We start from the raw sequence: 25591 nt of genomic DNA, 5'->3' as shown, positions 1-25591 counted from the left end.
GGGGTGTGGGGCAGATACTTCTCAGCTGGACCAGGGGAGAGGGTCAGGTATCTCTCAGTTCCAGCCAGGCTTTTCCACTTGGATCCTGTGTTCCCCTTATTACCCACAGTCCCCACCACTCCCTATTGCCCCACACCAGGACCCATCACCCATTATGTTAATCTACCTGTATGCATTTGCATGTCAAAGCTCTGGCCTAGTGGTGAAGAGGTACTGGAATGGCATGTCCTTTTAGGTGATCTATTGTAATGCTGGTGCATTATCCTCATTTTACAGATAAAGAAACTTGCCTTTAGGGAGGTTAAGTGAATCAACATCTTAATGAGGCTGGATTAGAACCCAAGTCCTTTGACTCCAGGGTCTAGGCCCATGCCTCACCCTGGCCAGAGTTCGTTGTGAGAGAGGACTCAACCGCAGGGCCAAGAGCATTGTGGCACCAGGGACCTGGAGGGGAAGTGGTAACAGGCACGGAAGGCCAGACCTCCTCACACTCACTCATCTGTGAGAAAGTACAAAAGCAAGAGAAAGCTGGCTTGGGGGTGGCACTCAACAGGTGCTCTGAGTGGCACCCAGGGCCAGGTCCTGGGAGAGGACAGAAAACAATTGGGACTCCTCAGCCCCCAGCAGCTCCCGGTGCCCAGTCACCCACAACACAACCGTAAGTAGCTTTTTTTGTTGTTTATTTTAGGCTTCTTCCTCATTCCACAAAACCTGTATGCTTTTTTGTTTTTTGTTTGTTTGTTTGTTTGTTTTTGAGACAGAGTTTTGCTCTGTTGACCAGGCTAAAGTATAGTGGCGCGATCTCAGCTCACTGCAACCTCTGCCTCCCAGGTTCAAGCGATTCTCCTGCCTCAGCCTCCCGTGGAGCTGGGATTACAGGTGTGCACTATCACGCCCGGCTAATTTTTGTATTTTAAGTAGAGACAGGGTTTTACCATATTGGCCAGGCTGGTCTGGAACTCCCGACTTCAGGTGATCCGCCCACCTTGGCCTCCCAAAATGCTGGGATTACAGGTGTGAGCCACTGCGCCTGGCCAAAACCTGTATTCTTACTTTATCCCTTCCCTCCAGGGACACAAGAAGCCAGGTGGGCCTGTCTGGGGCAGGGGATAGATGTCATTTCAGGACACCTGGGGTTGTGGAGGACCATTCGCAGGAATGCTCAGGGCTGGCATCCTCCCCCTAGGACCAAGAATCAGGACTTTGGCTTTCATTTCATTAGAGAGACAAGAATTACACATACACACAGATGGCCTTACTGTGTGCCAGGCGCTGCCCTGAGAGCCTTTAGTGGTTTGATTTATTTAATCCTCACAACAGCTGTATTCAGTAGGCGCTATCACTATGGCCCACTTGATAGGTGGAGGCTAGGTGACTCACCTGAAATCACGCGGGCATTGAATGAGAGTATTGGCTTGAGCCTAGGCAGTCTGGCTTCGAGGCCCACCCTTCAGCCACCAGGCTATCCTGCCTTACAAGGTGTGGACTGTAGCAGTAGATGGCGGCCAGGAAAGGACAAGGGCTGGCAGAGGCCTTTGAGATGACCAGGTGAGTCCTGTGCGCTCATTTTATAGATGGGGAGACCACAAGGTAGTGTTAGGGGCACACTGGACTCAGCAGGCCAGGGGTCTGTTCTGGAGTAAGTTCTACTCAGCAGAGGGAAGAGCAATATTTTCCAGTGTGCCCTGGGGTCAGCGTCCAGGTCTGAATCCCAGCTCTGCCACTGGAAGCTCAATGGCCTCAGGCAAATCACTCATTTCTCTACCACTCAGCTTCCTCTTCTGAGAAATACGGGCCTGAGACAGTCACTCACAGGCTTGTTGCCAGGGTCAACTGTCTGATGCGAGCACAGGGAGGGCAGCGGCACAGGGCTCAGGAATGGCTGTGGTGGAGAGTTTGATCTTCACCCCCTCTGCTCTTGCTATGGATTTGAGATGAGGATAAAATGAGGCCTGGCTGCTTTTCCCTCGAATGAGTGACAAGTAGACACGTTGGCAGCATGAAAGCCAGGACGGTGGCTGGAGAGAAGTTCAGGGAGACCTCAGGAGGTGGAGTCCCAATAATCCTGGCCCCAGCTCTTTAACCACCTTGTGGCTTACCAGAAAGACCCCCTCACCTGCCCTGGGCAGGTGAAGCGTATTCTTTACCCTTTGGCCCGCTAAGGCCAGGCTAAGGCAGTGAAGACGGGAAAATGGCAGCCTGGCTCAGTCAAGCAGAGCCCTCCAGTGCCAGCCCCATTGCTTCCCTCCTCATTTTACAGTACCAGTCACTCTTACTGCACGCCCTCAGGTGTGCATAAAATGGTCTTTCCTTTATTCAGATTAAATAACATTCAAGCCGGGCGCGGTGGCTCAAGCCTGTAATCCCAGCACTTTGGGAGGCCGAGACGGGCGGATCACAAGGTCAGGAGATCGAGACCATCCTGGCCGACACGGTGAAACCCCGTCTCTACTAAAAAATACAAAAAACTAGCCGGGCGAGGTGGCGGGCGCCTGTAGTCCCAGCTACTCCGGAGGCTGAGGCAGGAGAATGGCGTGAACCCGGGAGGCGGAGCTTGCAGTGAGCTGAGATCCGGCCACTACACTCCAGCCTGGGCGGCAGAGCGAGACTCCGTCTCAAAAAAAAAAAATAAAAAATAAATAACATTCAATAGGACTCTGAGCCTCATCCTGTTGGGCTAGGAGGAAATGAAATGTCCAAGTGCACTGAGCTTCCCTCACTCCCACCCCCAGCCATGCACATTGACCCAGAGGACACACAGAACGTAAGCGTGACAGAGGCTCCTGGGTCCTCCTACGATGAATGCCCATTGCCCAAATGGGCTTGACTGTCTGAAGTCCAGCCTTGCCCACTTCCCTGGCATGCTGGAGTCCAGATTCTTTGTAAGACCTGAAACCACTGTGTCTCATTTTGATATCCAGGATCACCCAGTGACTTTCCCAAGAGGTCCCACCATCTCTCCAGAAAGCAGAGTCCAGGTGCCCATGACCTCTGGCCCCCTCCCAGACAAGGACAATCTCTCCTCTCCCCTTGGCTGTGGATGGCAGATGGACACTCTTCTCTCCCCACCTGCCACCCACGTGGCCTAACCTTCTCACTGCACTCAGGTTCTCAGGAAAAGACAGGAAGACGGGTTGTCTTCAAATAGCTTCTGCTTCCTATTCTCACCGCTGAAAAAAGTCCCCAAGCCGTGAGACACAAAGGGCACTCTGAAAAGAGACAGGCAGCCCTATCTTACAGATAAGAAAAAGCAAGACTCAGCAGCAGTGTTGACTTGCTCAGTGTCACATAGCCAAGGAATAGCAGAGCCAGTGTGAGCAGAGTCCTGCGCTGTGGGTTCAGAGCGTGTGCTATCAGTCACGTGGAATCACATGGAAACCCAAGTCTCCCTCATCAATTACTCAGGCGACCTGGCGCAAGTCACATCACCTTTCTGAACCTCAGTTTCTTCAACTCTAAAAATGACACTATCATAGCATTCCCAACCTGCCTCAAAGGGGCTCTTGTTTTGTTTGTTTGTTTGTTTCTTTATTTTCTTTTTCTTTCTTCTTTTTTTTTTTTTTTTTTTTGAGACAGTGTTTTGCTCTTGTTGCCCAGGCTGGAGTGTAATGGCACGATCTCGGCTCACCACAACCTCTGCCTCCTGGGTTCAAGCAATTCTCCTGCCTCAGCCTCCCAAGTAGCTGGGATTACAGGCACGTACCCTCATGCCCAGCTAATTTTGTATTTTTAGTAGAGATGGGGTTTTTGCATGTTGGCCAGGCTGGTCTCGAACTCCCGACCTCAGGTGATCCACTCTTGTTTTTTTCTTAAGCGAACATTGATGAAGAATTTATTACACATTTGAGCTCTGTGACCGTTCCTCATTCAGTCCTCACCACAGCCTAGGAGGGGGCTGCTATCACTAACCACATTTGCAAGGTGAGAAACTGAAGTTCACACAAGCTTAAGACTTGTCCAAGGCGCCGGGCATGGTGGCTCACACCTGTAATCTTGGCACTTTGGGAGGCCCAGGCAGGAGGATAGCTTGAGCTCAGCAGTTCAAGACCAGTCTAGGAAACACAGTGAGACCCTCTCTTTACAAAAAAAAAAAAAAAAATTAGCCAGGCGTGGTGGCACATGCCTGTGGTCCCAGCTACTCAGGAGGCTGAGGTGGAAGGATTGTTTAAGCCTGGGAGATTGAGGCTGCAGTGAGCTATTATTGCCTGGGCAATTGAGCAAGTTCCTGTCTCAAAAAAAAAAAGAAAAAAAAGAAAGAGAGAGACTTGTCCATGGTCCCACAACTGGTGGTAATGGCAAAGCTGAGACTCAAGTCCAGGTCAATCTGGATCCAGAACCGAGCCATATTGTGGTGGGAATCAAATAGGAGAACGGGAGTGGAAATGCTTCTAGGTACAGAGATGCAGTGCCGGCTCGGGGAATCATCACCAGGGTTGTCTTTACTGTGTCGCTTGCCGGGCTGTGTTTCAGATGCCATCAGGTGGACAACCTGAGAACCTGTGCTGGGGAGGAAACTGGGGGGATATTATATGAATATGGCTGGCTTCTCTCCCCCCACCCCAAACTGAGCAGTCCAATCCAGTCCTGCGAGGTGTCCACGCTGTGCCAAGACTCTGAGGCTCTAGCCCTTGGCCCAGGTGACTTCCTGTTTTCAGGATGATTTCTGACAGAGCTTCCCTGCCTGTGCTTAGGCATTATCTTATGTAATCCTCACCTCGGTCCTATAAAGACACTTCTCTTTCTCTCCCCAAGCGATAAACGAGGACGCTGAAGTCTTGGGAGAGGGCATAGTGGGAACCCACGCATGGCCAAGGCTCTCAGCCTCCAGCTACGCTGCAGGGACCACCAGAAGAGTAAGATCAGGTCTCAGCCTTCTTCCAGCAGAACGCAGAACAGTGTAAAACTGTTCCCTTTTCCCTCCATCTCCTGGGGAGAGAAAGGATGTACTCAGTCCTCACTCCATGCAGCAAAGACCTCAAATGCCAGGGAGAGACAATGACAGACAAGGGCAGATTAATGGGGGAGGAACTGCATGGGGGAGGAACTGCATAGTGGAGACAGGGCCGAGCAGGGAGGAAAGGATTCCCCAGCAGGCGAGGGAGTGAAGGCTGCTGGGGCCCCATCCAGTCGGGGAGGATGTGGGTGAGCCCGTGAGCAGAGGTGACTTCGTGGTTCGGTGTCCCGTGAGCTTCACGGCTTTTCCTCCCCTCCTCCACGTGCTCCCACTGCCCAGAGAGGAGGTCTCTGATCTTCTGCTCATACAGTGAGTCAAAGACAGCTTTTCCCACTCCCCTACCCCCACCACCCCACCCATCTTTCAGCAGCTCCCTTGCCTCCCTAGAGGTTGAGGCCACCCCTAAGTTCCTCTTTGAGAGCCACAGCTGCATTCACGGTGTTGCCTCCATCCAAATTCATTGAGTTTGTCCTCTGTGTCTCCCCCTGGGTCTGTTTGGGTTCTGGAGACTCTGATGGAGCTGGGAGCTGGGGAATAGAGCCCACTGAGAGCAAGGGAGGAGCCAGAGGCTGCTTCACCGACCTTCTGTAGCCCTCCCTCCCTTCCAATGGGCCCATTTGACAGATGAGGCCACCAAGGCTTAGACACAACAGGTAGAGACAGGAGTCAAACCCAAGTCTGTCTTCCCACTACTTTCTACCAGTTTTTCCCACCAGGCAAGGAGATGTTCCAGAAGGTTCATATCATTAGAAGGTCTTAATGCCTGTTTCCATTTTTAAAAAAATTAGTGAATAATTATTGTAATGTTTAAAAGATATTTTTCTCAACGTGAGATCTTCCTAGGATAAGTGGAAGAATCAAATCTGGCAGTTATAGCCAGGCATCGCTTGAGCCCAGGAATTCAAGGCTGCAGTGAGCTGAGATTGTGCTACTGCACTCTAGCCTGGGTGACAGAGCAAGATCCCTATCTCCAAATAAATATTTAAAAAGGGATAATTGGCCAGGCATGGTGGTTCATGCCTGTAATCCCAGCACTTTGGGAGGCCCAGGCGGGCAAATCATGAGGTCAGGATATCAAGACCATGCTGGCCAACATGGTGAAACCCCATCTCTACTAAAAATACAAAAATTAGCTGGGCGTGGTGGCACATGACTGTCATCCCGGATACTCAGGAGGCTGAGGCAGGAGAATTGCTTGAATCAGGGAGCCAGAGGTTGCAGTGAGCTGAGATAGTGCTACTGCAGCCTGGTAACAGAGGAAGACTCCATCTCAAAAAAAAAAAAAAAAAAAAAGCAGCGATAGTTAGTGGTGATAGAACAAACTATCTCATGACTCACAACCAGGCAATCAGTCATTCAGCCACAGCTTTGGCTGATACATGGCTTTACATCGTTTTTGCTCTTAATCTGATATCATTTAATTTATACACTTACTGAGCCAATGATTAAAGACAGCATAAGAAACTGATGTCAAAAATACAAGGAAGCTGGGTATGGTAACTCACGCCTGTAATCTCAGCACTTTGGGAGACTGAGGTAAGCGGATCACTTGAGGCCAGGAGTTTGAGAGCAGCCTGGCCAACATGGTGAAACCCCATCTCTACTAAAAAAATACAAAAATTAGCCAGGTGTAGTGGCAATGCCTGTAATCCCAGCTACTTGGGAGGCTGAGGACGGAGAATTGCTTGAACCTGGGCAGCAGAGGTTGCAGTGAGCTGAGATCACACCCTGCACTTCAGCCTGGGCAACAGAGCAAGACTCCATTTCAAAAAAAAAAAAAAAGAAAAGAAGAGAAGACAAAATATGAGGAAATGACGGTGTTAACTCCTCTGCAGATTTGCTTCAAGATTCTTTTTTCTCTCTTTTTTTTTTTTGAGACAAGGTCTCCCTCTATCACCAGGCTGGAGCGTGGTGGCGCGATCTCAGCTCACTGCAACCTCCACTTCCCACCCTCTGCCTCCTAGGTTCAAGAGATTCTCCTGCCTCAGACCCCCATGTAGCTGGGATTACAGGTGCATGCCACACACCTGGCTAATTTTTTCGTATTTTTAGTGGAGATAGGGTTTCATCATGTTGGCCAGGCTGGTCCTGAACTCCTGACCTCAGGTGATCTGCCCACCTCGTCCTCCTAAAGTGCTGGGATTACAGGAGTGAGTCGCCATGCTCGGCTTGCTTCAAGATTCATAAATTACATTTATCTGATCAACTTTCTTATATGGCATATCAGAGAAATCCTAGTACTTCACAACATTTCAAAGGTTGGTAAGAAGAAAGAATAAGATGTATTCTATCTTTTCCTGTACTGGGCATAAAAGAGAGCTACACCTGCAAGGCATATACAGAGAGGCATGCAAATAGGGCCCTGAGACATATTTTTTCTTTTCTTTTTTTTTTTTTTTGAGACAGAGTTTCCCTCTTTTTGCCCAGGCTGGAGTGCGATGGCGCAATCTCGGCTCACCGCAACCTCCGCCTCCCGGGTTCAAGCGATTCTCCTGCCTCAGCCTCCCGAGTAGCTGGGATTACAGGCATGTGCCACCACCCCGGCTAATTTTGTATTTTTAGTAGAGACGGGGTTTCTCCATGTTGGTCAGGCTGGTCTTGAACTCCCGACCTCAGATGATCCACCTGCCTCGGCCTCCCAAAGTGCTGGGATTACAAGCGTGAGCCACCGTGCCCAGCCTATATTTTTTCTTTTCTTTTTTTTTTTTTTTTTTTGACAGAGAGTGTCACTTTGTCACCCAGGCTGGAGTGCAGTGGTGCAATCATGGCTCCCTGAAGCCTTGACCTCCTAGACTCAAGCCATCCTCTCATCTCAATCTCCTAAGTAGCTGGGGCTATAGGCACATACCACCCCTACCAGCTCGATGAGACCTATTTTATCTCATCATATAGCAAACAGAAAATTACTTTTAGAAAGTATAAACTGGCTGGGTGCGGTGGCTCACGCCTATAATCCCAGCACTTTGGGAAGTGCTGAAGCTCAAACTGGATCACTTGAGCTCAGAAATTCAAGACCAACGTGGGCAACATGGCAAAACTGCATGAAGGAAGGAAGGAAGGAAGGAAGGAAGGAAGGAAGGAAGGAAGGAAGGAAGGAAGGAAGGAAAGGGAGGAAAGGAAGGGAGGAAAGGAAGGAAGGGAGATTAAAAAAAGAGAAAAATTTAAACAATACAGTTATTGTAAATAGTACATTTGATTTAAAATCACTTCCTTTTTCATGGGCCAGAGAAAATTATGAAATAGCTCCAGTAATTTCCTCTGGGGTTTATAAAATTAAGTTTTCTATGGCCCACACATCCCATTTAATCCTCACAACAGTCCTGAGTGGAGATATTTTCATTATTCCCATTTTACAGACAAGGACAGTGAGGCTCAAGGAGACGACGTAATTTGCACGAGAGACCACAGCTTTAATAAGGGGCAGGAGGTAGCTACAGTGGTGTGGGCCTGGAGTCCCACTACTGGAGAGTCTGAGGGAGGAAGACAGCTTAAGCCTAGTTCTCCAAAAAACATCAGAGTGGGAGCAGAATCAGAACTCACAACTATGATTCAGGCTGCCTCTGTCTACCTATTTCCTCCTTATTCTCAGTTGGTTCCGAAAGTAAGTTCAGGACCAACTGAGAATCTGTTCAGAACCAATTGAGAATCTCTTTTACACAGAGCAGGAACGGGAACTAGAAATCCAGGCCGCCTTGCAAGTTTGGCTCCCAAGGCCTGAGACTGGCTTGATAGAGTGTTGGCTTGACAGAGTGTCCTGTGATCCCACTAGATCCCAAATCCCAGGCCAGAGATTGTAACATGTCTTCTTTGTTATAGTCCCAGTGACCAAAAGCCAACAGATGCACAAATGCACCTTAATTCTATTATAGAGAGGTAAAAGGAACTTACAGGTCAGCTCCCCAGATGTCTGGCCTATCCCTGCCGTTCCTCTTCTCTCCATGGCCTGAGTCCCCATGCCAGGCTTAATTCATCCATCAGCCTCTGCCCAGCTTGTCCCTTTGTCCCCTCCAGCCCCTTTGCCACCACTCACAGATCTTACCAGCCCCATGAGTCAAGCCTCTCTGCTGATACTGGTTTCCCCAGCTACAGAACAGGAGTGATACTAGTCCCCCATCATGGACTTGTGTGTAGAATATATAATATGGAAATATATACAATATATAAAGTGCAAAGATGGCTGGGCGTGGTGGCTCACACCTGTAATCCCAGAACTTTGGGAGGCCGAAGCAGGTGGATCACCTGAGGTCAGGAGTTCAAGACAAGCCTGGCCAACATGGTGAAACCCCGTCTCTACTAAAAATACAAAAACTAGCTGGCATGGCCGGGCGTGGTGGCTCAAGCCTGTAATCCCAGCACTTTGGGAGGCCGAGACGGGCGGATCACGAGGTCAGGAGATCGAGACCATCCTGGCTGACACGGTGAAACCCCCGTCTCTACTAAAAATACAAAAAATTAGCCCGGCGCGGTGGCGGACGCCTGTAGTCCGAGCTACACCGGAGGCTGAGGCAGGAGAATGGCGTGAACCCGGGAGGCGGAGCTTGCAGTGAGTGGAGATCGCGCCGCTGCACTCCAGCCTGGGCGACAGAGCGAGACTCCATCTCAAAAACAAAAACAAAAAAACAACGAGCTCATGGCCGACGTGCACTTTGTCTTGGGGCCCCCGGGGGCGACCAGGACGGTGCCCGCCCACAAGTACGTCCTGGCTGTCGCAGCTCCGTCTTCTATACCATGTTCTACGGGGACCTGGCGGAAGTCAAATCTGAAATTCACATTCCAGACGTGGAGCCCGTAGCCTTTCTGATCCTCTTAAAGTACATGTACAGTGATGAGATCGATCTGGAAGCTGACACGGTGCTGGCCACTCTGTACGCTGCTAAGAAGTACATCGTCCCAGCATTGGCAAAAGCCTCCATCAACTTTCTGGAGACAAGTCTGAAAGCCAAGAACGCCTGCGTCCTGCTGTCCCAGAGCCGGCTGTTTGAGGAGCCCGAGCTGACGCAGCGCTGCTGGGAGTTCATCGACGCACAGGCCGAGATGGTCCTGCGGTCCGAAGGCTTTTGTGAGATAGACCGGCAGACGTTGGAGATCATTATCACTTGGGAGGCCTTCAACACCAAGGAGGAGGTGGTCTTCGAGGCCCTCCTGAACTGGGCCGAGGCAGAGTGCAAGAGGCAGGGGCTGCCAGTCACCCCAGGAAACAAGAGGCACGTTTTGGGGCGAGCCCTCTATCTGGTCCGAATTCCAACCATGATCCTAGAGGAATTTGCCAAGGGCGCTGCACAAGCAGACATCCTGACTCTGGAGGAGACCCACGCCATCTTCCTGTGGTACACGGCCACCAACAAGCCCCGCCTGGACTTCCCTCTGACCAAGAGGAAGGGCCTCTCCCCGCAGAGGTGCCACCGATTCCAGTCTTCTGCTTACCGCAGCAACCAATGGCAGTACCGCGGGCACTGCGACAGCATCCAGTTTGCAGTGGACAGAAGGGTATTTATTGCGGGGCTGAGCCTGTATGGGTCCAGCTCTGGGAAGGCTGAGTACAGCGTGAAGATTGAGCTCAAGCGGCTCGGGATGGTTCTGACTCAGAACCTGACCAAGTTCATGTCGGACGGATCCGGTAACACCTTCCCGGTCTGGTTTGAACATCCGGTCCAGGTTGAACAAGACATCTACTACACCGCCAGTGCTGTCCTGGATGGCAGCAACCTCAGCTACTTTGGGCAGGAGGGGATGACGGAAGTGCAGTGCGGAAAGGTGGCCTTCCAGTTCCAGTGCTCCTGGGACAGCACCAACGGGACTGGGGTCCAGGGTGGGCAGATCCCTGAACTCATCTTCTGTGCCTGAGGTGCCCAGGGAGGCTGCAGCAGGTCGGCCAGTGAGTGGAGGGGAAGTCAGGACACTAACTGCTTCTTGACACCATGAAAGGCCACACTTAACCTTGTCTGTCTTTGGCATGTAGTCAACTGAAGCTTGATTCTGTGAAGTAGGCACCTTTTCCACACAGCCAGAGCTGGAGGATTGGAGTCTTAGGCATCTCTGGTACACTGGGGTACATGTCTCAGATGGAGGAAGATTTAGGGCACAACACAGGCCCCAGATCCCCTCCCAGCGGCACCCATGCCACCTGCTTTGAGGGGTTGGATGTTCCTGCCATGCTCTTGGATACTAAGTGGTTCCAAGCTTCACTTTAGACCTTCCTTACACATTTAAAATTGGCAAAAAGTCACTTAAAATAATGGACTTCTGTAATAAAGCTTGCCAAAAATTAAAAAATATTAAATAAATAAATAAATAAATAAATAAACAAAGTTACTGAGCAGTGACCATGGGTGAGGCAGCTGCACTTAAGATACAGGGGTGAACAAAACAGACAGTGAGCCCTCACCTCACTCCCGTGGAGCGACCATTCTAGTGTCCTATTACTCAAATCAGTCTCCCCCAGCATTTGAGGATCAGAGTTTTTAAGGACAATTTGGTTGGTTGCTGGAAGCATGGCTCAGTAAAATGGTCCAAGGTGGGAAGGATAAAAATGAGATCAGGGAGGCCGGGCGCGGTGGCTCATGCCTGTAATCCCAGCACTTTGGGAGGCCAAGGCAGGCGGATCACCTGAGGTCAGGAGTTCAAGACCAGCCTGATCAACATGGAGAAACCCCGTTTCTACTAAAAATGCAAACTTGGCCAGGCGTGGTGGCATATGCCTGTAATCCCAGCTACCTGGGAGGCTGAGGCAAGAGAATTGCTTGACCCTGGGAGGCGGAGGTTTCAGTGAGCTGAGATCATACCACTACATCCTAGCCTGGGTAACAAGAGTGAAACTCTGTCTCAAAAAAAAAAAAAAAATGAGATCAGGGAAGAGATGGTTGCCCGGAGGTATAAGACAGACCCCGTGCCCTTCCGTCTGTAAGCCCCTAGGGGTTCACCTTGCCTGCCACCTAGACAGAGCCAATTCATTGAGACAGGAGAATTGCAATAGAGAAAGAGTAATTTACACAGAGCTGGCTGTGCGGGAGTCCAGAATTTTATTATTACTCAAATCAGTCTCCCCCAGCATTCGAGGATCAGAGTTTTTAAGGACAATTTGGTTGTTTGCGGGGAGCCAGTGAGCCAGGAATGCTGATTGGCCAGGGATGAAATCACAGGGAGTCGAAGCTGTCCTCTTGCTCTGAGTCAGTTCCTGGGTGGGGCCAGTTGATCCATCAAGTGCAGGGTCTGCAAAATATCTCAAGCTCTGATCGTAGGAGCAGTTTAGGGAGGGTCAGAATCTTGTAGCCTCCAGCTGCATGACTCCTAAACCATAGTTTGTTTTCTTTCTTTTTTCCTTTCTTTGTTTTCTTTTTTTTCTTTCTCTCTCTCTCTCTTTCTTTCTTTCTTTCTCTTTCCTTCTCTCTCTCTTTTTTTTTTTTTTTTAGACTGAGACCCCTCTGTGCACAGGCTGGAGTGCAGCGACACAATCTCCGCTCACTGCACCCTCCACCTCCCAGGTTCAAGTGATTCTTCTGCCTCACCCTCTTGAGTAGCTGGTATTACAAGCGTGCACCACCACACCTGGCTAACTTTTGTATTTTTAGTAGAGACAGAGTTTCACCATGTTGGCCAGGCTGGTCTTAACTCCTGACCTCAAGTGATCCACCAGCCTCAGTGCTGGGATTGGGTAGGCAGCCACCACACCAAATTTCAGCCATAATTTCCACAATCTTGTGGCTAATGTTGGTCTAAAGCCAATCTAGTCCCCAGGCAGAAACGAGGTGTGGGAAGGGCTGTTATCCTCCTTAGTTTTATTTTTATTTTTATTTTTGGCTTTTATTTTTTATTTTTATTTATTTTTTTTTTTTTTGAGGCGGAGTCTTGCTCTGTCGCCCAGGCTGGAGTGCAGTGGGCGCGGCTTCGGCTGCGCTGCAAGCTCCGCCTCGGGTTCCGCCATTCTCCTGCCTCAGCCTCGGTAGCTGGGACTACAGGCGCCGCCCACTCGCCCGGCTGTTTTTCTATTTTTAGTAGAGCGGGGTTTCACCATGGGTCTCGATCTCCGACCTTGTGATCCCACCCGCTGTTCGGCCTCCCAAAGTGCTGGGATTACAGGCGTGAGCCACAGCGCCCGGCCTCCCTCTTAGTTTTAAACAAAGTTTCTCCCAAAAGTTAGTTCAGCCTCACGTCCAGAATGGGCAGGGCAGCTTTGGAGATTAGAAGCAAGATAGAGTTGGTTAGGTTAGATCTCTTTCACTGTCTCAGTCATAATTTTGCAAAGGTGGTTTCACATCTAGGCTGCCCAACTTCTGTGGTCAGGGTCTGGCACCAGGTATATGAGTTTGAATTCTGACTCTGCCATTTACAAACTTTGTGACCTTGGCAAATCCATCTAGCTAAGCCTCTGGTTCCTCATAGATAAGATAGTGAAAATGAGACAGTCTATCTCCAAGGGCAGTTTGGAGGATAAAGGAGACAGTGCATTTCTTTGTGGTAACAACATTTAAAAATCTACTCTTCTAGCAATTTTGATACATGTATCATAACATCACATTGTATTCCATAAATGTCATGCTCGTCCCTGTGAAGAGACCACCAAACAGGCTTTGTGTGAGCAACATGGCTGTTTATTTCACCTGGGTGCAGGCAGGCTGCCTGAAAAGAGAGTCAGCGAAGGGAGATAAGGGTGGGGCCGTTTTATAGGATTTGGGTAGGTAAAGGAAAATTACAGTCAAAGGGGGGTTGTTCTCTGGCGGGCAGGAGTGGGGGTCACAAGGTGCTCAGTGGGGGAGCTTTTTGAGCCAGGATGAGCCAGGAAAAGGAATTTCACAAGATAATATCATCGCTTAAGGCAAGGACCGGCCATTTTCACTTCTTTTGTGGTGGAATGTCATCGGTTAAGGCGAGGCAGGGCATTTGCACTTCTTTTGTGATTCTTCAGTTACTTCAGGCCATCTGGGCGTATATACGTGCAAGTCACAGGGGATGCGATGGCTTGGCTTGGGCTCAGAGGCCTGACAATAAATATATACAATTATTATTTGTCCATCGAAAATAGAATGAAAACATTTAAAAATAATATATAGTACGGGCCAGGTGCGGTGGCTCATGCCTGTTATCCTAGCACTTTGGTAGGTGGAGGCGATTGGATCACCTGAGGTCAGGAGTTGGAGACCAGCCTGGCCAACATGGCGAAACCCTGTCTCTACTAAAAATACAAAATTAGCTGGGCATAGTGGTGCACATCTGTAATCCCAGCTACTCGGGAGGCTGAGGCAGGAAAATCACTTGAACCCGGGAGGTGGAGGCTGCAGTGAGCTGAGATTACGCCACTGTACTCCAGCCTGGGCAGCAGAGCAAGACTCTGTCTAAAAAAAAGAAAAAAAAAAAAAAAGGCTGGGCACAGTGGCTCACGCCTGTAATCCCAGCACTTTGGAGGCTGAGGTGGGCGGACCACAAGGTCAGGAGATCAAGACCATCCTGGCTAACACAGTGAAACCCCACCTCTACTAAAAATACAAAAAAAATAAAAATAAAAATTAGCCAGGCGTGGTGGTGGGTGCCTGTAGTCCCAGCTACTTGGGAAGCTGAGGCAGGAGAATGGCGTGAACCCGGGAGGCAGAGCTTGCAGTGAGCCAAGATTTTGCCACTGCACTCCAGGCTGGGTGACAGAGTGAGACTCCATCTCAAAAACAAACAAACAAAAAGATAAAAAAATAAAAATGGTATAGATTTGAACAATAACAGAAAAGGACACAGTGCTTGTTAAAGGCCTTTCACAGTGCCTACCACAAAGGAAGAACTCAGGAGAGAATGGCAAATTTATTTTCTTCACATAGTTTAACCACAAGAACATATTGCAACAGTTTGCATGAAGTAGAGATAAGAATCCAGCTGCCTTCTCATAAACCAGACAATTAAAGAGATTTGCCAGAAAAAGTTATTTTCATTTAAAAATATGTTATTTCAGGGCAGGTGAGGTGGCTCATGCCTATAATCCCAGCACTTTGGGAGGCTAAGGCAGGTGGATCACAAGGTCAGGAGTTCAAGACCAGCCTAGCCAACATGGTGAAACCCTGTCTCTACTAAAAATACAAAAATTAGCGGCGTATGGTGGCACGCACCTGTAGTCCCAGCTACTCAGAAGGCTGAGGTGGAAGAATGGCTTGAAACTGGGAGGCAGAGTTTGCAGTGAGCCGAGATCGCACCACTGCACTCCAGCCTGGGTGAGAGTGGGACTACTCCAGCCAGAGTGAGACTCCGTCTCAAAAAAAAAAAAAAAATTTCTATTGACATGCAATAGGATTATTAATTTTTTTTAAGTTCTCAGTTTTAGTCTCTAATACAGCAAGTACTAATAGGTGTAACCTATATCAACAAAAGCTCTTTATTGCCAGGGTAACTTTTAAGACAGTAAAGGGTCACTGAGACCACGAAGTTTGAGAACTGCTGCTCCAGGCTTTCATGATCTGCCTTTCTCACGCCATCTCTTTCGCAATCTGACAACACCCCCATTTTCTGCCCCGTGTGATTAATTGCATAACTTCCATGTTGGAAGGACCTTTTGAGATCTCATCAAAAAACCACTCCAGGCAGGGTGCAGTGGCTCACACCTGTAATTCCAGCACTATGGGAGGCCAAGGCAGGTGGATCACCTGAGGTCAGGAGTTCAAAACCAGCCTGGCCAAAATGGTGAAACCCCATCTCTACTAAAAATAGAAAAATAGTGGCAGGCACCTGTCATTCCAGCTACTTGGGAGGCTGAGGCAGGAAAATTGCTTGAAGCTGGGAGGAGGCGGCTGCAGTGAGCCGAGATCTTGCTACTGTATTCCAGCCTCCAGCCTGGGTGACGGAGCAAGACTCTGAAAAAAATAAAAATAATAAAAAAAAAAAAAAAAAAAAAAAACTAAGCAAACAAACAAAAAACCCACTGCTGGTGCAGATGGACCTACTGAGAAGGAGGTTCTTGTGCCTGAGGTTACACAGCCATCAAGTTCCACCTGGGACTAGAACCAGCATCCTTCGTATCTCCTTGATCCAGGGCTCTCGTCATGACGGCAAGCTGGCAGGTGCTCCCTGGCACAATCTCAGCTCCCTGTTCTTTCATCTCTAAAAGTCCTGAGCGGAGACAGAGTCTTCCCCCTCTGCTTTCCTGTCCCACCCTTCCCTCCTGCCTCTCACCTCCCTCTTTGACACTCCCCCGACCAGCCCAAGGGCACAACAAAGATGACAACTCTCATTGGTTACCAACTAGCAAAGAACTTGAGAAAGTGAGGAAAAAGCTCTAATGTGTACACATATATAGCATCTATATAAGCTATATAAGCCATTCATGGAGGGCTTAGTGTGTGGCAGACACTGTATCAGGCCTGAGCTAACTCAATTAGTCTTCATGCCTCCCCACCACTATTGAGACAAGTACTACTTGTTACTCCTGTTTTACGGATGAGGAAACTGAGTGAAAGAGATGAATGAAGTGAGTGGCTTTACTTGAGAGCAAAAAGCTAATAATACTTGGCAGAGGCAAGATTGGAACTCAGTGCTATCTGACTCCAAAGCCCAAAAGCCTGATGGGCAAATCCTTGTGGGTGAGAAGGTCCGGACTCCACCAGGAAGGTGGGGAAAGGACTAAAGTCTAGGGCCTGGCAGGGCATGGTGGCTCATGCCCGTAATCTGAACGTGAACTTTGGGAGGATCACTTAAGGCCAGGAGTTTGAGACCAGCCTGGGCAAAATAGTGAGACCCCATCTCTACAAAAAGGAAATAGTAATAACAATAACTCAGGGACAGCTAATGGTAGCAATGAAGGCGTTACTGAGAAGAAATGGTCAGAAAAAGACAAAGTCAAAAAGAGAGAGAAAAGAGATGGGATTTGTCCCTGGAAATAAAGACAAAAGATTGTGCGTGGTGTCAGGGCCCCTCGCCCTGTGCAGAGTCATGCATTCAATCCTGCCTCTTTACCAATCTGACCTCATGACACGAGGATTCAAGTGTTGGCCGGGCGCGGTGGCTCACGCTGTAATCCCAGCACTTTGGGAGGCCGAGAAGGGGGGGATCACGAGGTCGAGGAATCGAGACCATCCTGGCCAACATTAAAAACCCCGTCTCTACTAAAAATACAAAAAATTAGTTGAGTGTGGTGGTGTGCACCTGTAGTCCCAGCTATTCGGGAGGCTGAGGCAGGAGAATCTCTTGAATCCAGGATGCGGAGGTTGCAGTGAGCCGAGATCGCGCCACTGCACTCCAGCCTGGTTACAGAGCAAGACTCTGTCTCCAGAAAAAAAAAGAAAAAAGAACTCAAGTCCTGGCTTTGTCTGCCACTTGCTATGGGTTTTTGGGCAAATGACTTGCCACCTCTGAATCTATTTGCTCATGGAATAGTTGAGCAAAACCCGCCTCACATAATAGCTGTGAGCCTTCCCAGGCTGTGTAAGTTGTCAAGTATGTTACGAATGTGAGCATTATTAGTCCATTCTCTAAAAGAGAAGTTGCTGAAGTATAAGATAATTGAAAGAAGAAGAAGATGTTTTTGTTTTTTGTTTTTTGTTTTTTTTGTGACAGAGTCTCGCTCTGTCACCCAGGCTGGAGTGCAGTGGCCGGATCTCAGCTCACTGCAAGCTCCGCCTCCCGGGTTCACGCCATTCTCCTGCCTCAGCCTCCTGAGTAGCTGGGACTACAGGCGCCCGCCACCTCTCCCGGCTAGTTTTTTGTATTTTTTAGTAGAGACGGGGTTTCACTGTGTTAGCCAGGATGGTCTTGATCTCCTGACCTCGTGATCCGCCTGTCTCAGCCTCCCAAAGTGCTGGGATTACAGGCGTGAGCCACCGCACCCGGCCGAAAGAGGAAGAAGATATTTGAAAAAGACTCAACAAAACTGTCCTGTTGGCAGATTTCTTTTTTTTCTTTCTTTTTTTTTTTTTTTTTTGAGATGGAGTTTTGCTCTGTCACCCAGGCTGGAGTGCAGTGGCGTGACCTTGGGTCACTGCAACCTCCACCTCCCAGGTTCAAGCAATTCTCCTGCCTCAGCCTCCCAAGTAGCTGGGATTATAGGCACATGCCACCATGCCTGGCTAATTTTTTTGTATTTTTAGTAGAGACGGGGTTTTGCCATGTTGGACAGGCTGGTCTCAAACTCCTGACCTCAGGTGATCTGCCTGCCTCAGCCTCCCAAAGTGCTGGGATTACACGCATGAGCCACTGTGCCCGGCAGTGTTGCAGATTTCTGATTAGTCAGTTAATTTACCAAGTATTTGTTTGGAGATGGGAGGGGAGAAAGCAAAGCAACTGGATGGGATCCTAGGCTTTCAAAGAAATGGACAAGAGCATGGATTCCCGATGTCCCCAGCAAGTTTCTTTCTTTCTTTCTTCCTTTTTTTTGAGACAGAGTTTCACTCTGTTGCCCAGGCTGGAGTGCAGTGTCAGGATCTTGGCTCACTGCAGCCTCTGCTTCCCAGGTTCAAGTGATTCTGCTGCCTGGCTGATTTTTTAAAATTTAGAATAGAGATGGGGTTTCACCGTGTTGGCCAGGCTGGTCTCGAACTCCTGACCTCAAGTGATCCACCCTCCTTGGCCTTCCAAAGTGCTGGGATTACAGGTGTTAGCCACTGCACCTGGCCAAGTTTCTTTTCCTTCCTTCCTTCCTTCCTTCCTTCCTTCCTTCCTTCCTTCCTTCCTTCCCTCCTTCCTTCCTTCTTTCTTTCTTCTTTTTTTTTTTTTTTTTTTTTTTTTTTTCAGAGTTTCACTTTTGTTGCCCAGGCTGCAGTGCATGATCTCAGCTCACTGCAACCTCCACCTCCCAAGTTCAAGTGATTCTCCTGCCTCAGCCTCCCGAGTAGCTGGGATTACAGGCGAGCCACCATGCCCAGCTACTTTTGTATTTTTTACTGTAGAGATGAAGTTTCCCCATGTTGGTCAGGCTGGTCTTGAACTCCTGACCTCAGGTGATCCGCCTGCCTCGGCCTCCCAAAGTACTGGGATTACAGGCGTCAGCCACTGTGCCCAGTCTCTTTCTTCTTCTTTTTTTAAATTTGAGACAGGGTCTTGCTCTGTCACCTAGGCTGGAGTGCAGTGGTGCAATCATGGCTCACTGCAGCTTCAATCTCCTGGGCTCCAGCGATCCCCCACCTCAGCTTCCTGAGTGACTGGGACTACAGGCACACAACACCACGCCCAGCTAATTTTTGTATTTTTTGTAGACATGGAGTTTCACATTACCCAGGCTGGTCTCTAAGTCCTGGGCTCAGGTGATCTGCCCACCTCAGCCTCCCAAAGTGCTGGGACTACAGGTATGAGCCACGGTACCCAGCCCCCAGAAAGTTTCTTAACATTCCTGAGCCCCAATTTCTTCATCTATAAAATATGGAAAATAATAACAATAAGATTCTTGAAGGCTTGTTTTGAGATTTAAATGAGATAATGTGTAGAAAGTACTAGCACAGTGCCAAGCACTCATGGTTATCCCCAAGTCTTCTTTTCAGATGGCAATACTGGAACAAGAGAGAGTAGGTGGCTTCCAGATAGAGCCAGCTGGTGCCAGAGCCGGGGTTCAAACCCTGAGCACCTGAGATTCCGAACTCCGGACCCTTTTCTTTCCACCACATCCACCACTCCTGATAGTTCAATCAGGCAGCCAAGCTCCTGCTTAAATTATTTTTAAATAATTATTTAATCTGCACATACAGAACATAGGGATTAGTTTCCCCATTTACAGAGGAAGAAACTGAAGCTCAGAGAGTTTGAGTAACTTTCCCCAAGGTCACACAGCCTACCAGTGGCTGACCTGAGATTTGAACTCAGTGATGTTTCCTTCTAAAGCTGTGGCACTTAACCTTGACTAAAGTGGAAAGAGGCCTCAGACATCGTTTAGCTCAACTCTGCCCAGGAGAGAGGCTAGAGATGACGATGCAGAAGGAAGGTCCAGGAAAGGTCCAGGGAGACTGAGTGAATCTAGACAGCCCGGATGGGGGTGATGATTGGTGAGTGGACAGCAGGCTGGGGATGGGATCCTTCAGCCCCACAGGGAAGACTGAGTTTCTCTGATAACCCATAGACATTTGAGAAAGGAACTATAGATAGAAGACCTTAATAACAATCCTTTGCTCTTAACCTATACATTACACATTATTTCCCTGTGTGTGTGTGTGCGTGTGACAGTCTCCCTCTGTCACCCAGGCTGGGGTGCAATGGCGCGACCCGATCTCTGCTCGCTGCAACCTCCATCTCCCGGGGTCAAGTGATTCTCCTGCCTCAGCCTCTCGAGTAGCTGGGATTACAGGCACCCACCACCACTCCTGGCTGATTTTTGTAGTTTTAGTAGAGACAGGGTTTCACCATGTTGGCCAGGCTGGTCTCTAACTCCTTACCTCAAATGATCCGCCTGCCTTGGCCTCCCAAAGTGCTGCGATTACAGCATGAGCCATGGCGCCCGGCCTATATATTCTTCCTAAAAAGACTAGAGGTGGCTACATTTTAAATTGGGGCAGTTAAAATAAAAGCAAAGCATTAGAAACCACGAAAAGGAGTAATAAATAAATCAGGAACTGACCTTGAATGGCCCCGTGACTGCACTTCCACATTGCATTTAGCTCTGGGCTTGCTGGCAGCCGACGGAAAAAGCAGCACAGAAGTGGGTCTGAAGAAGCCTGCTTTTCTCCTAATAGACGTTCATTGATTCTACAAATCCATTTTAAATTTGTAAGTGCTTACTTTGTGCCAGGCTTCATGCCAGTTCGGGTGCTGGAAACCCCAGGAGGAATTTATTAAAGGAATTGACTCGGGAACAACTCCTTTGCCAGCCCTTTTCATCTCTCCTCTAGGAAAGCTTCCATATTTTGCCTTATATCAATAAACCTCTCCTGGGACCTATATCACTCGAGAGATTTTAAGTTCCTTCCCTGCCCAGTGCTGTCCCACCTCCCCTGCCAAACCCATTTTAGGAGTGTGGTCTGTTCACAAGGTCAAGAGCCCGGGCAGGCACCATCCTTCTAGTTCACACTCTGCTTCAGGGCTGCTGCTTGTGGTTCCAACCTCTTTCTGCAAGTCTGCTTCTCCGGGCCAGGAGCACTAGGGTGAGAAGTACTGTGAGGCTCAGGGGACATGAGGACTTGGAGTGGTGAGAAGTGTCTGCCATGGGCTTGGGATTGAGGAGTGGAAGCTTGAGGCCATCAAATTGCCTTGCCTGGCTAGGCTGAGTTCCGGCTCCCCAGGACCGCTCTGCTCAGCTCTGGCTCCTCATCAAAAGACCTCCACCTGGCCGGGCGCGGTGGCTCAAGCTTGTAATCCCAGCACTTTGGGAGGCCGAGGCAGGCTGGGATCCAGTCCAGGAGATGAGACCATCTAGCTAACACAGAGTGAAACCCCGTCTCTACTAAAAATACAAAAACTTAGCGAGGCTGAGGTGGCCCGAGCCTGTAGTCAGCATAGGAGGCTGAGGCAGGAGAATAAGCGTAAGCCAGGGCCCGGAGCTTGCAGTGAGCTGAGATCCCGGCCCTTTCCTCCAGCCTGGAGTGACAGAAGCGAGACTCCGTCAAAAAAAGACCTCCACCGAGAGTCCACTGTGGGGCTACCACTTTGCTAGGAGACACTTTTTTGGGCAAGTGGGATACAAAGATGACTCCACTCCCAGACCCAGATACTGCTCTCAAGACTAGGAGCTCACAGTCCAGGAAGTAAGATGTGGAACGGACACAAATAATACCAGGTAGACAGTGGTCTGTGTGGTCTGTGCAGTAAGAACAAGGGGACACCAACGAATACTTCTTGGAGGAGGTGGGTTTTGATATCAAAGTAGTTATAAAAAGAGTAAAAAGAGGTAAGATTTGGGCTTTCTTTTTTTTTTTTTTTTTGAGGCCGGAGTTTGCTCTTGTTGCCCAGGCTGGAGTGCAGTGCGATCTCGACTCGGTCTGGCTCTCTGCCTTCAGTTCAAGCAATTCTCCTGCCTCCAGCCTCCTGGCTGCTGGGGATTACCGGCTGCCCACCAGCAGCCAGCATTTTTAGTAGGCTGAGTTTTCACCATGTTGGCTCCAGGCTGGTCTCGAACTCGCTGACGATCTGCCTGCCTCAGCTTTCTCCCAAAAAGTGCTGGATGATGTGAAACCACCATGCCTGGCTGATTTGGGCTTTCAATATAATTCATAGGTTCACACACACACACACACACACAAAAGATTTGGTCAAAAAAACCCACAGTCTATAGTCCCAAACTCCAGAAAACTTTATTGCAACTGCAATCAAGGGCTACAACGAACAGAGGGAGGCCAGGCGCAGTGGCTCACGCCTGTAATCTCAACACTTTGGGAGGTGGGCAGATCACATGAAGTCAGGAGTTCGAGACCAGGCTGGCCAACGTGGTGAAACCCTGTCTCTACTAAAAATACAAAAATTAACCAGGTGTGGTAGCTCACGCCTGTAATCCCAGCTACTTGGGTGGCTGAGGCACGAGAATCGCTTGAACCTGGGAAGTTGAGGTTGCAGTGAGCTGAGATCACACCACTGCACTCCAGCCTGGGCAACAGAACAACAATCTGTATAAAAAAAAAAAAAAAAGAATAAGAAGAACAGAGGGGGCACTAGGAGAAGAAAGGTGGAAGGAAAGCCCCATGGCTGAACACAGCAGCAGGGGCACAGCCAGCTCGGAAGCAGGTCAAGAGGGTCACTTTGGTCTATTTCTTTTTTTTTTTTTTTTTTTTTGAGACAGAGTCTCACTCTTGTTGCCCAAGCTGGAGTGCAGTGGCGTGATCTCGGCTTACTGCAACCTCCACCTCCTGGATTCAAGCAATTCTCCTGCCTCAGCCACCCGAGTAGCTGGGATTACAGGAGTGCACCACCACACCCTGCTTATTTTGTATTTTTAATAGAGATGGGGTTTCACCATGTTAGCCAGTCTGGTCTCAAACTCCTGACCTCAGGTGATCTGCCCGCCTCAGCCTCCCAAAGTGCTGGGATTATAGGCATGAACCACCTCGCCCAGCGGGTCTGTTTCTGATGGATCATTCTTGCAGGTTGAACAAGTTTTCCAAAATGTGGTGGTTTGTCCTCAGTGGTGGCAAAGTGTCAGCCGAGAGTAAGTAGGGATGGTTCTATCTGCCTCAGCTCTCAGGCGAAGGTGAGGCATGACTGGACAACAGAATCCTTTTTTTGCTGCTTCTTCTTTTTTTTTTTTTTTGACACTGAGTCTCACTCTGTAGCCGAGGCTAGAGCACAGGGGCACAATCACTGCTCACTGCAGCCTTGACTTCCTGGGCTCAAGTGATTCTCCTGCCTTAGTCCCCCCAGTAGCTGGGACTACTACAGACATGCACCACTGTGCCCAGCTAATTTTTGTATTTTTTGTAGAGACAGGGTTTTACCATGTTGGCCAGACTGGTCTCGAACTCCTGGGCTCAAGTGATCCACCTGTCTGCCTCCCAAAGTGCTGGGATTACAGGCATGAGCACCCATGCCTGGCACAGAATCCTGTAAGAATCCTATAAACTAACTCTATTGGCCGGGCGCGGTGGCTCACGCCTGTAATCCCAGCACTTTGGGAGGCCGAGGCGGGCGGATCACAAGGTCAGAAGATCGAGAGCTCACAGTGAGCCGAGATCGCGCCACTGCACTCCAGCCTGGGCGACAGCGCGAGACTCTGTCTCAAAAAAAAAAAAAAAAAACTAACTCTATTAAGCATCTCCTGCCTTTGATTAGATAGCTACTGTAAACCAGGTACAGTGCCATGAATTTGGTAAACTTCTATCATTAATCTGTATAATAATGTGATATGGATAGTATTTCTCCCAGTTTACAAATGAATGAAACAGAAGCTCAGAGAGGTGCAGTAACTTGCCTAAGGTCACACAGCCTGAAAGTTGAAGAGCTGGATTTTAATCCAGGAAGGTCTGGTTCCCAAACCTGTGACATTGTGATCCAACATGCTAAGTTTCCTGGAGGAGACCTTGGGAATCACCCCCATCAATCCAACTGCTTTGAAGACGAGAAAAGAAAGGCCCAGATGGTCAGGCAAGGTGGCTCATGTCTATAATCCCAACATTTTGGGAGGCTGAGGTGCAAGGACTGCTTGAGGCCAGGAGTCTGAGACCAGCCTGAGCAACATAGCAAGACCCTATTTATATTTTTAAAATAAAAATTAAAGAAAAGAAAGGCCTTAGATAGGAAAAGGGACCTGCCCAAAGTCACTCAGTAGCAGGACAAGGCAAAGAACCTAGGCCTCCCTACTCCCATTTGGGGATAAAAATGATGAGGCTTGCGGCATCAAATCTCAGCTTCCCACTGTAGGTGTGGTAGCCACAGGCAGGACATCATTCTCCTCCTTGCCTCCAGCTCTGAGAGATTTAAATATAGCAGCAACGTGGGGCCAGCTACTACTGTGGCTTCTTTCACTTCAAGCTTTCACTTCAGGTCAGCAAAACCCCCAGGCACACCTTTTCTGAGCAGTTTCTCAGGTCCCAAGGTTCCCTTCCCAGATGCTCAGCATGAGCCAGGCTCTAGGCTACAGTCCGTAACACCAACCCCACCATGGATGCTCCCTGTGGGAAGTGTCATGTGGTTTCTGAACAGTGGTATGTTTGTTAGGTGAAGAAAGCACTCGGTCACGGTGGTTCACTTTTGTTTTCTTCTTTTTTTTTTTTTTTTTTTTTTTTGAGACTGAATCTGGCTCTGTTGCCCAGGCTGGAGTGCAGTGGCGCAATCTCAACTCACTGCAACCTCTGCCTCCTGGGTTCAAGTGATTCTCATGCTTCCTGAGTAGCTGGGATTACAGGCACCTGCCACCACTCCCGGCTACTTTTTGTATTTTTTAGTAGAGATGGGGTTTCACCACGTTGGGCAGGCTGGTCTTCTCTAACTTCTGACCTCAAGTGATCTGCCCGCCTCAGCCTCCCGAAGTGCTGGGATTACAGGCATGAGTTACTGCCCTTGGCCTTTTTTCTTTTTTAATCAGACAACCCAGAATAGGTTCAGAAAGACTCCCGCTTCTCTTTTCCTCTTACATCTGTACAGCATCAGATCACAAAATGTTTTTGCATGCATCAGTGATTCTTAATATTCAGAACTCTGCTGGCACACTGATAAAAAGTGTGAATCCTTCTCCCCTCAACCAAAACAGGCACAGACATAAAGTCTTAAATATGCCTCGAAAGGACCGATACCCTCATCAAAGCCTACCCGTGGACCCAGGGTAAGAAGCTATGATGGAGGTCATCAGCCCATTTGGCATCTCAAGGAGAATGACACAGGTATTGTTACTGTCATTTTACAGATGAGAAAAGGGGCTCAGAATGTTGAAGGGACTTGCCCAAAGTCATCTGACGAGCCATGGCAGAGGCAGAACCAGAACGCTGTTCACTGTGGCAAACACTAAGTCTGTCTCTGTTGCAGGAAATTAAGGAATCAGAGAGACCGAACAAGGGCAGGAAAGTGTTTATTTAAGGTGTACACCGGCTCAGCGGACATGTGTCCTGAAAGTCTGAGCCCAGGACAAAGAAAACGAGTCCCTTTTAAGCATTTTGAGGCAGGCATTATGTGAAGCAGGAAGCAAGCTTACAGAAGCAAGAATAAAGGCTGTTGTGACACTTTTGCAACATGTCTTACATCTCTGGGAAAACTTGGTTTGTAGTTTATCTTTATTTGTCTTGTGACCTTGCAGCTGTGCAGGGGAGAAAGAAACAGGAGTTTATGAAGCCT

The 25591-nt window shown here is 49.0% G+C and overlaps 1 protein-coding gene and 1 pseudogene across 5 annotated transcripts in view; both read left to right on the top strand.

Moving 5' to 3' along the window:
- The first annotated feature begins 453 nt into the window (after window positions 1–453).
- CNR2 (cannabinoid receptor 2) overlaps window positions 454–25591 on the top strand; it is a 50525-nt gene continuing 25387 nt past the window's right edge. For 3 of the 4 annotated variants that reach the window (XR_002521596.2, XR_002521599.2, XM_009201721.4), the window contains exon 1: window positions 455–658. The gene's annotated coding sequence lies outside the window, so the exon portion shown is untranslated. Of the gene's footprint in view, window positions 659–25013; window positions 25144–25591 lie in introns of all 4 variants that reach the window. The other variant, XM_009201730.4, reaches the window with a different exon arrangement.
- Window positions 9480–11220, top strand: LOC101024482 (annotated as a pseudogene). The gene has a single exon (XR_159605.5). The product of XR_159605.5 is annotated as a BTB/POZ domain-containing protein 6 pseudogene (transcript).

The sequence above is a fragment of the Papio anubis genome, chromosome 1, assembly GCF_008728515.1.
Source record: "Papio anubis isolate 15944 chromosome 1, Panubis1.0, whole genome shotgun sequence".
Taxonomy (NCBI): Eukaryota; Metazoa; Chordata; class Mammalia; order Primates; family Cercopithecidae; genus Papio; species Papio anubis.
This window is presented reverse-complemented; position numbering and strand designations above follow the sequence as displayed.